The 13,666-nt window shown below is 38.6% G+C and overlaps 1 long non-coding RNA gene across 1 annotated transcript; it reads left to right on the top strand.

The window, feature by feature from the left end:
- The first annotated feature begins 3,431 nt into the window (after positions 1-3,431).
- LOC132652179 (uncharacterized) lies at positions 3,432-12,889 on the top strand. Its single transcript, XR_009589654.1, has 3 exons — positions 3,432-3,533; positions 12,491-12,596; positions 12,742-12,889. It is a non-coding gene; the product is annotated as an uncharacterized LOC132652179 (long non-coding RNA).
- Positions 12,890-13,666: the final 777 nt, after the last annotated feature.

Raw genomic sequence — 13,666 nt, 5'->3', positions numbered from 1 at the left:
CAATTTCCTTTAGGTTTTGGTGTCTTCATTTCTGAAGACTCCCCTATTATATAAAAATTGGTTACATAAATTTGTTATGCATTTTCTTTTTAACTTTCTTTTTGGTATAGATTTGCTAGCCCCAAGCCTTGTAATTGGAAGAGAAAGATGTACAGCATTTTACCTCTATGTTCTAGACAGACTAGAGAGAACAGGAGTGGGCAGATAGTATCCACCAAGACAACAGAGTGAATTCATCCATTTGAAGGTTGATTATGATACTGAGGGTTGAGGGGATGCAATCCATGCTGGAGACAGGAGGTGACTGAGACGAGTGAGCATCAGGGAAGAGGCCTACGTAGTCATCCATGGTACATATTCCCCTTGACAGAATCATGCCTTCAGCATTCTAAAGTTGTACCATGTATCCCTGTAGCTGAGCCTTAGAGAGAGACACCTGATTTTGGAAATTTTCCAAACAAAACTATTACAGGAGGGTAAGAGAGTAAATGAACTATGTGGCTAATTTTTATTTGTTCTTATTTATTACTTTTTAGCTGTATTGTTTTTCTAGCTCTCTTCTAAATCTCTTATTACCTGTAATAGCTCTTGACCTTTGGAAACATGATGTGGTATGCCTGGAAGGCACATTCCCTACCCTTTCTTGCTCAGCTACAAAATCTCAGAAATATGCCATGCAAACAGCTTAATTTCATCAGTGTTAAACTAACATTGTTGGCAGAACCTTCCCCGAAGTTTCCAGGATGCTGAACTATTTTTTTCCTCACCTTTCTCAATTTTTTTTTTGCTTTTATGTCTCTCATTGTATTTCTCAGATAATATGTGATAATTTGTCTATGCTAGAAAGTGTGTTATCTAAAAACAAAGATTGCATCCAATTCAGCATGGATTTTCCTAAGGCCTAACGTATACAGTGTTGCTAACAGATGTTTTTGCTTGAGTTGATAGATGCAATCATTTTCATACCATCACATCCTAAAAATAGCAGAGAGAAACAGCTGAGGGACTCTCAGCTGGAATTTGGAGGCAATGAGAAACAGTTAGGAATACCAGTTCTGGAAAGATACATGGAAAGGAGATTCTGGTGGCAAGTAGTTTCCAGGTGGTACAAATGACTCCATATCTTTAGGAAAATCAAAAGCCCAAATGCCTGGGATTTTGTTATTCTTTTGTATTGTTTTCTTTTTTCTTAATCTGTGTTTAGCACCATACTTTATTTGCTATGTTCTCTAGCAAATGACAAAATTGACAAAGACCATCCTCCAGGAGCAAAGCCTATTATTGGAAATAAGCATATTTTCAGGACTGTGCAAGAACTCACACAAGGAATCTGTGTGGGGTGTATACTGTCTGTAGACTTTAAAGGGTTGAGCCATGTATCTCTTAGTTTCCTTACTGCTGTGGCCATCTACTTATGAAGCAACTTAAGAGAGGAAGAATTTATTCTGGCTCATGTTTCAGGGTGTGAAGATATGGTAGTCACAAGAAGTGGCTGTGGCTGCTGAGGCATGACACTGCTCATTCATTCTATAGCAGATTGGGAAGCATAATGCATAATAAAAAGAATATGATACTCAGTTCACTATCGCTTTTTTTGTTTTGTTTTGTTTGTTTTTGTTAGTCAAGCCCAAACTTATGGAAGGATGCTCTCTACATTCAGGGTAGATTTTTTTTCCCAGTTAATCCTATCTGAAAACCTTTTATAGACAAATTCAGTGGTCATAATAATCTCCTAGGTGATTCTAAAGCTAGTCAAATAAATGGTCAATAAATATTAGCCATTGCAAGCAATATCTGCAGAAAATATTGTAAGAAATAAATGTTCTGAAGGAGTTTGTTCTGAAGCTGAACTTTGAACAAATATTGTCTAGTGAAACACTGAATAGATTGCAATCATATGGATAGGACCAAATGTAAGTGTGTGTGTGTGTGTGTGTGTGTGTGTGTGTGTGTGTGTGTGTTTGTGTGTGTGTATGTGTATGGTCCTAGGGTATGAAGAGTTAGAATGCACTTTGAGAACATGAGAAGTACTGTAGAGTAAGAAAAATAGGATGTAGGTTGAATATCTTCTAAAGACATTTATGTGCTATAACAAGATTTTTTTTTCATTTTCCTTGGAATGAAAACATTGAAGAATTGTGTAATGACTAGAATTTCTTCCTAGGAAGATCATTTAAGCATCACAATAATGAACTGCAGAGAAAATAAGATTGGAGACACCACAAGAAATCATCAATTACCCAGAAGAACTTGGGGGCCATATGATACACACCAGAAAGAAGGAAGGGAAAGAAAGAAAATATTAGGGTTGTAAACGTTTAGGAACTTGAGAGTGATTTCATAGTTGAGGTGATGCAACCGAAGGAGCTGTGAGCGTCCTTGGTTTATGACTTATAAAAAATCTAAAATGAATTAAATACTCTTTGTGGAGAAATAATTCAAACAAATATGAAGAAAGGATACACTGAGTTCAGGCTGGTGTGTGTGTGTGTGTGTGTGTGATTTCTTTATATTACTTCACTGAAAGGTATGCAAGTGTTCACGTGTTAGAGAAGATGTAGTAACAACCACCCCTTCCATTTCAAATCCAGCTTCCCACTCACCAGCATCATGACTATAGAAAAAGTCTGTGATAGCTTAAAACTTCATGTTTATAGCTAGCAAATATGGGTTGAAATTAGGCCTAAATTTTGTTTTGAAGATTAAGTTCAGTGATCATGCAGTCTATGTTCTGTTTCCCTGACTCAGTTGCGTGTTCTTTGATGACACGGCTATGCTGGTTTTATTACTCTATCTCAGCACTTCAAATGATGCCTGGTTCACAGAATGGAGGCATTAAAACATTCACAAAATACAGAAATCCTGTGTAATAGGAACTAAGGAATGCATAAATGAATTACGCACTATCAAACACAAGATAAAAGAAAGGTAGTAAACAAGGCTATGGAAGGCACTGTGTGGAACTGATTTCAGGAGCAGGTTCAGAGTAGACCAGTTTGTAGACTGTGTTCAAAATATATCCTTCAGTCTTACTGTAACTTGGTATGCCATGACTGGTTGATAACTATCAAGGCTAGCCATTTTCTGAAGAGAAACAGAATAGGGGTACATGCAGGGATGGGGATAGGGAAAATGGGCCAAAAGAAGAGGAAGGAGGCAAAAATGTGGTCCAGATGTAAAGTAAATAAAAATTAAATGTATCCTCCAGGAAAGGAAGTTTATGGAGCACGTAAAGCCAATAGAAATGTGTGCTGCTGCGACTATCAATGCTGTCTAACTTGAACTTGTCTGAGCTCACTATATATAACACTCTGAGGGCTGGTTTCTGGATTGTCTCATACTTACATACTCTCCCCAGAGTCAGCATGATGAATTCTCCCACGATGTGGATGGTCAATTCGTCTAGGTACCACTTTCAGTAGGAGTTTGTTCTTCTGGTGTCCCCCTGCTCTTCTGTCGTCTGCCAGTGATACTGGAGGTGCTGTAGTCTATCATGGGGCAGTTTTAGCACAGATCCCAGCAGCCTCTCTCTGGTACGTATGCCCGTATATAGCAAGCTGTAGGTGTTCTCCTTATTTAGATCATCTCACCACTAGCCCTAGTGCCACTGCTATTAAACACGAGACAAGTGTGTCATGTCTGGATGGGGAGATCTGAAGTGTTTCATGCTATTCTAGACCAAAGTTCCTAATTAGACCCCGAGAAGGTGGCAAGGCTGTGGGTGTGTGACGTTGCCTCCCTGCAGCTGGGTATGTGTCTTTCTCACTTGCCTGCCAGAGGAGTATGTGTTTTGCTTTGTTCATGCTGCAAGGCAGATAAATTGTCAGGCTTCCCGTTAGCAGCTGGTCATTTCGGCGTGTGCTCATGTGCTCTTCCCGCTGATGACAGAAATGTCTTAGGGAGCTTTCCAGTCATTGCCAGGATAGTTTCCCTATTACCGGATATCATCAATTGTAAAATACCAGTTTCCAGCCTTCCGTTACATCCTGGAACATGAAGAAGGGAGGAAGCATAGGGATGTTGTCGTGTTAAGGAGCGGTATTTTTGTTACCTATGTGAAAAGGGGTGTAGATCTGGAGGAAAATGGGAGCTATGAGATGGGAAGGAGATAAATGGGTTTAGATATAAAAGGAACTATAAATTCTGTGAGTTGGTGCTGCTTCTTGGAAAGCAAATTAAAAAATCAATACAGAGATTCACCTTCACCCTTCTGTAACTTGAGGCATTTCTTTGCATCTGCATGGTTTGTGCACTTTCCTCTCACAGGAGTCCCAGCATTTGTTCTTGTTACGTTTGTATTATTCTCTCTCATGTTGAGCCTGTCTTTTGTACTGTATTATCTTTTGTAGTTGAAAGAGTGAATGAATGCCAGTCATTAAGATATAGGTCATACTCCAACCAAGTACCATGCATGGAGATAGCCTAGAACCCCATGGCAATTTAGTGTCCAAGTGGGTTCCATAGTAATGGGAAGAGGGACTGCCTTTGACAAAAACTGATTGGCATGCTCTTTGATCACCTCCCCCTGAGGGGGGAGCAGCCTTACAAGGCCACAGAAGATGACAATGCAGCCACTCCTGATGAGATCTGATAGGCTAAGATCAGAAGGAAGGAGAGGAAGTGCATAGTGAGAAATATCACAGTCTGTAAAACTGAAAAGATACAAAGGTAACACATGAAAATCTAAGGTGGTGTGGCCTCCAGAGGTCAGCTTACCTGCTTCCATTGGGATACCTAGAAAGATAAGATGATACATTTGGAGAATAAAACAAAGAAATACATTTCCAGCTTGTGGGTGATTCTTAATGCAGTCATTTTGGGAATGTAGACAATTTGTTGCATGTCTCTTTGAGAATTTCTACCAAATTAAACACACAAGAAATGCTATTTGGAGACAGAACATTTGTGGAACATTTAGCAGAGTGGAGACCTCCTGTTAACCATCGATTCCCCTGTAAGGAGGTTTATTAGAGGACTTTCTTCCATCTCTTCCTAACATTGCCTTTCCTTTTGCTCTCCTTCTCCAGCAAGTGAAGGAACGGTACCATGTCCAAGCTAAGAAAAGTCTTCACTAACAGCTGAATCTACTGCTGTCTTGATATTCTGTCCAGAACTGAAATAAAATCCTTATGTTTGGATCCACCAAGTCTATGGCATTTTTGTTGTAGTTACCCAAACTTAACCTCAGTTTACGTTGAATTCTCAGGGTGAGAGAAGCCATCCCAGAATTCTGCTGGCTTTTAGTTGCCAGGACTAGAGGAGGAGGTAAAAGATAATTCATTTCTTATTAAAAAATTAAGTGCAAAACTTTAATTAAGATGCACCTCCATGTTTACTATTATTGAACTTGCTAATTGTCTTCTAATAGCATATTTATGGGTTGGGCAGTGAGATGCATTTTGCAGCAGATAATGTGGCTTCTGCCACTTTCTGTTTTGTAGTGTTTGATTCCTTTTATGAAAACTGTGAATATTTTTGCTTTCTCTCCAGTACATCCCAATGTCTCTGTTGTGAAAACAGAAATTTGGTGAGCTATATTCTGAAAGAAGTATATTTTCTTTATAAGATGAATTTTGCTTTCTTTCTTTGGATAACTGTCAATGATCTTAAGCCTTGAACTGACTATTGAAGATTTGTCTCCCAAAGATTAGTGTTTTTCCTTCTAAAATATCTTGGGCAGACTTATGCAGGCTACACAAATATACTTCAAGTTGTTTACAAATAGAGAAGGAGGGCGGAAGGGGCGTTCTGCTGCCATACCTGTCATATTTGAACCAAGACTATCTTTGGCAATCTTGACCTTTAGAGCGCCCATCATTTCCACAGCCATGCTCAAAACAAACTCTCCAACAAATATTCTATGGATGCAGCTGGAGAAACGGATGCAGTCAATAATGAAGTCCGTATCCAAATGATCACAAAGCGTGGCAAAAGAGTCAGGGCAAAATTGACTGGCAGAGGCCTCCAAAGAGCAATGATTTCTGCCTAATACGCAGCAGGTGCACACAGCGGCTAGGAATAAAGTCATCTTCTTGTGCCAGTGAAAGGCTTGGTCCCCACACTGCTAACAAGGAGTCCCGTCCTCCCTTTGCTCCTGGGAACCCGCGTTATTTGGAGGATTTTAATTATCATAGGCATACTGTGGGGGCTTCCAGAAGAGATGACTTGGCTTCTACTGCTGTAAATTTAATTTTCCTGCTGAACACCTGCTAAAGGCCCAAATAAATTATCTGCGGGTGTGAAATACATCACACTGGAAGTTCCTGCTGTATTTGTTCTCATGGAGACACACTTCCTAGGAAGTCTATTCTGCCCCATATTTCTTGAAAAAGGCTGTACAGCGTTCAAAGTCCACAGGCTACAGGAATTACTCAGTATTTGTGGATTGAATATACTAGACATAGTACTGAGAACATGTGCATGCCTTGATTTTTTTTATGCTGCATTTCATTTATCTCCCATTTAATTAGCTTAGTTGTGAAATTACTGAGTGCAGTTATCATACTTCCCACCGAAGAAGCCCTGATCATATTCTCTTTGACAGACTTCACCAGTAAGGCTAATAGACCTCCCTCCCACTGTAAGGAGTAGTATAAAATTCCAGAACAATACTTTTTTTTCTTTTTGATTTTATTTATTTATTTATTTTTAATTGAGTTTTAAATTTATATACACGCCTTACATCTCAATCATAGTTCCTCCCTCTCCTCTCCTCCCGGTCCCACACTCCCACTCTATTCCCCTCCCCTTCTCCTTACAAAAGAGGAACCCCCCACTCTCAAGAAACCCACTGAAGCAGAAGCACATCAAGCCACACTTCTTCATCTACTGAGGCCAGGAAAGGCAGCCCTGTTAGAGGGGAATTGATCAAAAGAGGCAATAGATTCCAACAGCATCTGCTCAACTTACTAGGGAACCCACATAAAGATCAAACTGCCCACCGGGTACCTATATGTAGGTGCCAACCCCTGACACCATTAATGATACTCTGCTATCTTTACAGATAGAAGCCTAGCATTATAGTACTCTGAGAGATCCCTCCCAGCAGCTGATGGAATCGGAACTGAGACTCATAGCCAAACATTAGGCAGAACTCAGAGAGTCCTATGGAAGAGTGTGTGTGTGTGTGTTTGTGTGTGTGTGTGTGTGTGTGTGTGTGTGTTGGGGGAGGGTGGTGAGTGGGATAGAAAAGAAGTTGGTTTGTGCTTTAGGAGTTTTTAGATATTTCCGTAAAGTGAAACTTAGAGAAGTAAGTTATATATAAAAGTATATATAGCATTTGCATTTAGTTGTGCAAACCTCTTAGAGAACCGGGAAAGGCAGAGCTGATCTCACATATTTGGAGTCCTCAGCAGCACAACTGAAGATGGAAAGAAGATGTATATGAAGTGCATAGTGAGAAATATCACAGTCTGTGAAACTGAAAAGATACAAAGGTAACACATGAAAATCTAAGGTGGTGTGGCCTCCAGAGGTCAGCTTACCTGCTTCTGTTGGGATACCTAGAAAGATAAGATGATACATTTGGAGAATAAAACAAAGAAATACATTTCTAGCTTGTGGGTGATTCTTAATGCAGTCATTTTGGGAATGTAGACAGTTTGTTGCATGTCTCTGAGAATTTCTACCAAATTAAACACACAAGAAATTCAGACTTTATCTTATACCTATACATTTAAAATATTCTGAGATTATTACACTGATTTCTGTTTGTGTGTGTGTATATATATATATATTTATATATTTTTATATAATACTATCTATTGATTGAACCAAATATAGTGTATTCCCCCAGTATCTTTTCCAGTATGACTGAGTTTCATGACTCATAAACAGTGTTCTTCTTATAACCTTCTACTCATTAAAAAAAAATGTTTCAAATTCTAAATAGTAAAGGCAAGTGAAATCTATTTTAACTGAAGGAGGGACTGGGCATGGTTAATTCTTGAATGGTAGAACATTAAATAGGCATCTTCCAGAGAACCTATCCTACGTGGCAATATTTCTGAATCCCGTGAAAAAAGAGCAATAGCTCTTTCAGGCCAACCTAGTATAATCTAGTATGATGATGCTCTGTGTGCATGTCTATTCTTGTATCAGGTAAGTTCTTGATGGTAAAGATGACGTTCAATTGAAACTTCTCTTCCATATAATCTAGGAGAGTGTTTTACATTTGATTATTTCTAATTCTAAAAAAAAATTATATATAAGAGGCTCTATGAAACTAATAAAGCACAGAGAGAGATTTGTGGGAAGGTTGGGTTATATAGTAAAAACTGCATTTTCCCAGGCAACTCAAATGACCAACCATTGTTTAGCCAAATACTGTGCTATGTTTACTTGTTTTCAGTTAGTTGAATAATAAGCAGGAGCTTCTGGGAAACTCTCTTAGAAATTTGCAGGAAATGTCAGACACTGCCTGCTCATGTTAGCTAAGATTTATGGTTAAGACCAGTAAACTTACCAATGAGAAAATATGTTATTGAGAAGCTCAAGATGAGTCAACAGGAATTTGTGATCTGAGGCTACATATTCCAGAGGTAGTATTGTGATCTGAGGCTACATATTCCAGAGGAAAAGTATTCTTGCTCCTATTTCAAGATTGGTTTATATCTGCATTGCTGAACAAAAGCATAAGCACCTAAAGTTGTTGACACAAGAAAGTACTGCTATTGCATAAGAGGATAAGAAAGAGTGTATTTTGAAGCCAGCTATGTGTGACCATGTACCAGAAACACAGATTCAGGTTACTCCCAATTCCATGATGCAAATGTGGCATCATTAAGTGTTTATCATAACAGAACAAAGAACTTCATAAAACAAGACACTCTTCAGTTGCAGGAAACATCTAGCAGGTGGGTTTTAGCAAAGCAAGAGAAACCTCTCCTATGGACTAGAGGTCTGCAGACATTCTTAGCCCTTGGATTGGGGGGAAGCTAGCACTTTCCTTGCTTAATACATCCCAAAGGTTTCATCTGATAGTCACAGAGATGTTAGATCAGACACAGAGGGTAACAAGGTTTGGCTATTAAGGAGAATAAAATGCCAAAGACAAATCATAATTAGACTTTGGATGTGAAGCATTCTGCTCTCTCCACAATAACTGAGATTCTGATTGGTTAATGAGCTTGGAAGAAGGTTCCATGGTAAGGTAGGGCTTCTGTCCAGGAACTTCAGATGTTGCACTGTGAAAGCCGGGGGAAGATTGGGGAGGAAGCACCAATTACATAAGTGTCTTCCAACAGAAAGTGGGCATTATTAAATGTTCATATAGAGAAAGAAGTAAAAATTACTTGTATAGAATCAAATGACATTGGCATTTGATAGTAACACAGAGAGAGAGAGAGATAAAGGGAGAGAGAAAGGGAGAGATTCACACACTTTGCTTTAAAAAGGTCATTTGGTGGAGTCAGGGCTTTGTATTTACATCTTTCTGCCTAACTCCTTGGGTTCTGAGTTAGAATGTTTAACAGACTTCACTGTTTATTTGTTAATTTATCTTAATTTAAACTTTATTTTATTTTTCATTGTTCTTATCAGTTAGTCTCTTTCTCATTTGCCAAAGTCATTAAACTGTTTCTTTCTAAATAAAAGAGATAATAGCTGGACTCCTTTTAACTTTTTGGAGTCCTTTAAAGAAAATTGGAAAATGGATTTTGAGTTTGTTTGTTCAAGAACAGCCAAATACCCCATTCTTTGCTGAAATGACAACTCTGGTTAACTGCAGACATCTACTCTCCTTCTGTGGGCAGAGTACAGTCATACAAATTTCTAACAGGATCAGCTTTAAGAATATTCTGTATTTTATTAATGATTTCTATTGAGCAAATGTATAAGGCATTAGCGCGCGCGCACACACACACACACACACACACATATATATATATATCAATGATAATTTTTCTTTCTTCTTTTTGTTTACCCCTCTGAAGTCTTTAGTCATATAAATCTAAACGAATGCCACCAGTTCTCAGCACAAATGCCAAATGAAATTGTGATCTTTAAAAATGACGTTTTCTAAGCTTTCAGTATCCCACAAACCCCTTAGTTGTTTTTCAACCTCTGCTTGGAAAGTGTTCTTTCATTTCCATTTAGTCATCACCTCACCAGCTCCATCAACCTGCCCAGTGATTTCTGTAGCAAAGCCTGCTACAGAGAGGTGGGGATAAGACTTGGGCTTTAATTTTCAATCCCGCATGTTTTATGACCATGTCCTAAAGAAGCCGTGAGCCTTTTGCTTCCCGTTTTTTAAAGCAAACATTTGTCATAAACAAGTCTGGCAGATGGCCACGACACCTGGGACGATCAAACCCCAGGGATGGATGGATAGTTTCTGAGACAGGCAGATTTTCCCATCTGCTCAAAGGGCACTTGTGGATTAGGCAAACTGGTGTTGGCTGGCTGGGATGTGTGCATCACACGAGCTTACTTTTCTGCCCCCTGCATACTTTCTGGCTGTCTCTCTAAAAATTAGAAACAGCAGGGAAAATATAGACTTAGTGCTCCCTACATCTGTGTAACTTCCGTACATGAGTAACTTAGCCCCAATGAGCTTATCATTAAGAAACCAGTTCCAACAGTTCTATAAAATTCCACTCACGTCTTCGGTGCATGGCTTATTATGATTTGTTCTGCTGCAGAATATTCCAACACCAGTATTAAATGCAAAAGGACAAATTAGCCCATTTAAAAGATATTGGTGTGCCATGGAACAGATTGTGGTAACCAACATTCTGAGTCAGACCTCCCCTTCAAATGCCCTGCTTCCCCCACACACAGAGAACCTACTAATTAATTTTGCATGCTGGAACTGTACCAACTTGATAAGAGTAATTGGAACCTGGGCTGTTATTTTGAAGATCTGTTTCTTATGAGAAAAACCATACAAAATATCTCTCGAATTGGGCAGAGTTTTGTTTTTTTTTTTTGTTTTTTTTTTTTTTTTGGTTTGTTGGTTTGTTTGTTTCCGTGTTTGAATTACAGTAAGTCGACCAGTTCAGGGACGCTCCCAATAATCCCTCCAAGCTTTAGTCACATTGCCATGTAAAGTCCCTGCCAAATTTTCAAAAATGAGCCTGGACTGCGATTCCAACTTGCTGCTGTCCCGCCTCCACGGCAGATGGTGTTCACTTGTGCAGGGGACACAACCGATACTGCTCAGTGGAAGTGCCATTCCACTGCTCAGGTTTTGGATGTCCTCGCTCTAAAGAACTAGGTTGCAAAAGAGTGACTGTTTCTGTATTTTCTTCATTTCTCCATCAGCAGCAGGATTGATTTTTACCTCTATTTCTCCCAGAACTCCTACCTGCACCACAAACAGGCACGTATCACTTTTGGGCCACTTTTGGGCCACAAAGACATTGTAAATGTCCTTTGGTTGGGTACACATTGCTTTATTGTTTTATTTATAATTCTTTATATTCATTTTTTCATATTTTCATCTTTAAGTGTTTTTCTGGCTTAAATGTTCTACAGAAGAATACTAAAGAATACTAAAATGCCATGCCAGGACCTACCCTTTCCAAAAGCTGATGTAGCATGAAGAACAGATGATAACTCTTGAGTAGAGACAGAGCAAGTTTAATACTCATCTTGTCTTGACTCCCCCCTGTATCTTTAGGTGTTTTTTGACCTCTGCTATATGTAAGATAAAAATGGTCTTCTGCATCTCTGGGGAACTGATTGAAAGTGAACCTCTGTTTCCTGCATTAGTAACAATGATTGTGTTCACCTCATTGAATATTCCTAACAGCTGCATGCTTAGAGCAATAGAGATCTGCCTGGTGTCTTTGCTGCCCACACTTGTAAATCAAACATTTCCAGAACTCTTCTTTTTCTTTGGGTCTATGGCTTTTGACTCAACCCAGAAATATTCTTGTAGTTCAAATCCAAATTTCATTGTAGTTTTCCATGTTCTTCAAAGCTATAAATTTTCCTTGAAGTTTTTCAAGCACAATTTTAAATTGGCCCTGTTCCATAAATATTGTTCAGTTATAGGGAGTGTCATGCCCTTTGGGAGGCTACTGATTAAGATGGGACAAGGGAACCAGCCCGATGGAGTATACCTGCCACTACAGCTGCTTACTAGCTGTGTAACTTTTATTAAATGACTTGGTATGTCTTATTCCAACCTCCTCATTGCTAATAAAAATATGTTATATGCTTGGAATAACAATTATGCAGTCATAAAGCATGCTAAAGACATGCTTTGAAAAATATATTATATATATTTGAAATGTGTATATATATACGTTTATATATACATATATACGTTTGAAAAATATATTATATATTTCTTATTTTTTCTAAAATATTTCTTTGGCCATTGGAACTCCACCCATGGCATTTTCTTCATATTACACAAAATGAAGCTTCTTAATTTGAGTTCTTCATTAGCTTTAAATCAGTTCCCACCAAGGTCTTAAAGCCTGCTTGGTTTTTGGCATTCAGGTTGCTAAGTATTCATTTACTATTTTTTCTCTCCTTCTAGACATCAGCCTTATTTCCCTAACAAATTCTCTGTATTGAAGAACCATCCTGTGTATCCACACATCTTCATTTTAATCCGATATACCTTTGGATCCAGCGCTTCTAAGGTAGACTTATTTGTTGCTACTAAATTGCTTTGATTTTGTCCTAACTCAGGAATCTTACTGAAAATTCATCCTCAAAAAAAAAAAAAAAAGAAAGAAATCTTAAGTGCTTTTAAACTGATCATACTTTTATTCCCTCTGTCTTTAGAACATGTATAGTCTGTTTTCCAGTGTCGATGCCATTACCCCGTGAGCCATTCTCTCTGCCCCAGCACACCAGCTTGTTTCCTGCCACGCGTGAAGCATAACAGGCATGTACCCATCTCAGGATTGTGGTGCCTGCTTTGCTTATGAACTGAAGATGATGATTAGGCCTAGACACATGCTTGCTTTATTCTCCCCCTGCTTTTGGGTCTCTTCAAATATCACCCATGTGTAGAATCACTCCATCACTTACTTATGGTTTCATCTTTTTCTGTGTTTTTTTTTTTTCTGACATATTTAGCTCTTAGATTTGTTTGTTTGCTATTGGTCTTGCTTTTTACAAGGAAGAACAATTGTCTGATTTCTTCTCTTATGTATGCCCCAGTTCACAGTATAATATCATTTACAAAATGGAGTCTCAATAAATATTTCTTGAAGAGATTAATAAGTATGTTCTGACTAAAGATTTTCCATCACAAATAAATCTAGAGTTTGTAATCAGTCTTCTGGTACAAAAATATAACATATGCTCTATAACAAAACTAAATTCTCGAATTCTGAAGTATTTTCTGAACGAATCCCATTAAGTTTTCTCTGAGGCCTTAATCTCCAAATACGTTCAATGAGAGTAGGAATACACACTGTGAAGGCTAACTTGAAGTGACAGCTGTGCGCCATGTTGTTTGATCAAACACCAGTATGCATACTACTGTGACGGTGTCTCTGCCATGTCATAAATCAGATTACTCTCTGCATTCTCAGTGATCCTCAAAACAGTCCACTGATGATATTCAAAGAAAAGACTCAGGTTTCCTGCAAGATTGAATTTGGTTTTAAATCTGTAACATAGAGCTTCTGACCCAGCCTACAGCCTCCCTCCTTCAACCTGAGAGAAGACCGCAGCATCAAGTCTTCCCTAAATTTCCAGA

Source organism: Meriones unguiculatus, chromosome 2 (genome assembly GCF_030254825.1).
Source record: "Meriones unguiculatus strain TT.TT164.6M chromosome 2, Bangor_MerUng_6.1, whole genome shotgun sequence".
Taxonomy (NCBI): Eukaryota; Metazoa; Chordata; class Mammalia; order Rodentia; family Muridae; genus Meriones; species Meriones unguiculatus.
This window is presented reverse-complemented; position numbering and strand designations above follow the sequence as displayed.